We start from the raw sequence: 2543 nt of genomic DNA on the forward strand, positions 1-2543 counted from the left end.
TAAAACGGGTCTTCCCAAAATGATTGGGATTTGGTCATCTTTGGCCATGTCAAGAACAATAAAATCAACCGGAATGAAAAACTTACCAACCTTCATGGGAACATCCTCCAAAACTCCCAAAGAGCGTTTTATAGAAGGATCCGCCATTTGCAATGTGACACTAGTACATTTTAAGATTCCCATATTAAGTTTAGCACAAATAGAGTAAGGAATTACACTCACACTAGCACCTAAATCAAATAAAGCTTTATCAATTTGATAGGTGTCAATTGTGCATGGAATGGAAAAACTGCCGGGATCTTTTAACTTAGGAGGGAACTTGTTTTGCAAAAGAGCACTAACCTCGGTGGTGAAGGCTATTATTTCAACTTCGTCAAAAGTCCTCTTATTAGTTAAAATGTCTTTCATGAACTTAGTATAAGATGGGATTTGATTAATTAATTCGGCAAAAGGAACGGTTACCTGGAGATTCTTCACAACTTCCATGAACTTACCGAATTGAGAATTCTTTTGATGCTTTGCCAATCTATGAGGGAAAGGCACTTTGACTTTTTCTGGCACTTTTATTTCAATAACCTTCTTTGGAGGAGCATCATCCACATCTTTGACTTCTTCAACCACGATCGGATCATCCACCTTTTTTGGAATATCCTCACCTTTCTTACCATTAGGAGAAATCTCCAACTCAACAAGTACCTCCTCATCTTCCTTGGGCATGGGTGGCTCATCATATTTCGTACCACTTCTCAAGGTTATGGCATTGAGGGTAGCATGTGGTTGCTCACCTTGAGGTGGTAATTGACCCTTTTTTCTTTCAGAGCTTGATGAGGCTAGTTGAGCCATTTGTTGCTCTAACATTTTGATTGCGGCATTGTGAGAATGATTACTCTTTTGTAGTTGAGCCAAAATTTTTGATTGGATCTTAGCCATTTGCGTTACCAAGGCCTCAAGTTTACCCCCTCCTTGATTGTTTTGTTGGCCATTTTGAGGTGGTGGACTTTGATTTTGTTGGTAATTTTGTTGAGGTGGCCTTTATTGTTTGTTTTGACTTTGATAGCATGGTGGGAAATTATACTTTTGTTGTTGTGGAATATAAGCATTTTGTTGTTGTGGTTGGGGTTGAGGTCTAGGGTTAAGCACATTATTACTTTTATAAGATATATTCGGGTAAAATCTTGAATTTGGGTTATACGTATTTGAAAATGTACCTGGTGGATATGAATTTTGTCTAAAAGTTTGATAAGCGCATACCTCCTCCATAGTAGCTTGGCAATGAGCGGCATAATGACCCGCACCCCCCGCAACCTTCACAAACAATGATTTAACAAGTAGAGGACATGTCATTGAGTTGTTGAAGAGAATCCCTAGCATCTCGTTCCGCTAATTGTTGTTGGAGTAAGGCAATTTCAGCTAACAAGACGGGATTATCGGAAGATTCTTCCTTACCCTTGCGTGTCACACTTCGGGAATTGATATATTGCGCGTCATGGATCGCCGTGGATTCAATTGTGGCATGAGCAATATCGGTGTCAATTTTATCAAACCGCCCATTGTTGGCAGAATCGAGAATCGTTCGGGACTCGGCACAACATCCATTGTAGAATGTTATAGCTAGGAACCAAGCATCCAACCCATGATGTGGGCATTGTCTTTGCAACTCTTTGTACCTCTCCCAAGCTTCATATAAGCTCTCAAGGGCTTGTTGACGGAATTCGGTGATTTGGCTCATCAAAGTTTGAGTTTTCTCCGGTGGAAAAAAACTTTTGATAGAAAGCAAGAGCCAATGTCTCCCAATTTGTGATTCTCATGGCTGTGTGATCAAGGCTATTGATCCATAGCTTTGCATTGTCCTTCAAAGAGAAAGGGAAAAGTATTTCCCTAATTTGGGCTTCAGTGACGCTCGTTTGCCAAATCATGGAGCAATAATCGCAAAAGTTTTGTACATGCAAATTGGGATCCTCCAAAGGACTTCCCCCAAATTGTTTCCTCTCCACAAGGCTAATGAAAGCCGGTTTGATCTCGAATTTCGGCGCGGTAATTTGAGTAGTTGTAATACCAGCCGGAAGCATAGCCGCGGTGGGTTTGGAATGGAAAGTTTCACCATCTTTTTGGTTGGAGATGGTGGTGGTGGTGGAGATGATAAACTAGAAACCTCCTCCTCTTCAAGAGCTTTTCGATCGCCTAAGTAAGACTTTCTTGCTCTTTCAACTTGCACCGGGGAAGCGGCTTCTTTCACTTCTTTCCAAAAACTTCGTCTCCTACGAAAGGTTTTCTCGGGCTCGGAAACCGGTGAAAACAAATCTCCACTACGAGAAGACTTGGGCATAAGACAACAATCTCTAGAAAATGATAAGTAACGGTCTCAAGGAACAAGTGTTCCTTAAGACAAAAGAAAACAAGATAGAAATCGACAAATCTAAACACAATAAAACAGTGCTCCCCGGCAACGGCGCCAAAATTTGATAGGCAAAGTCGCACACCCAACAAAGATAAATTTCCTAGACACAAATTAATGTAGTAATAGGGGTCGAACACAAGGAGAC

The 2543-nt window shown here is 40.9% G+C and overlaps 1 non-coding gene across 1 annotated transcript; it reads left to right on the forward strand.

Moving 5' to 3' along the window:
• The first annotated feature begins 1628 nt into the window (after positions 1–1628).
• Positions 1629–1735, forward strand: LOC141615638 (small nucleolar RNA R71). Its single transcript, XR_012530048.1, has one exon. It is a non-coding gene; the product is annotated as a small nucleolar RNA R71 (small nucleolar RNA).
• The last annotated feature ends 808 nt before the right edge of the window (positions 1736–2543 follow it).

This window comes from Silene latifolia, chromosome 11, assembly GCF_048544455.1.
Source record: "Silene latifolia isolate original U9 population chromosome 11, ASM4854445v1, whole genome shotgun sequence".
Lineage (NCBI taxonomy): Eukaryota > Viridiplantae > Streptophyta > Magnoliopsida > Caryophyllales > Caryophyllaceae > Silene > Silene latifolia.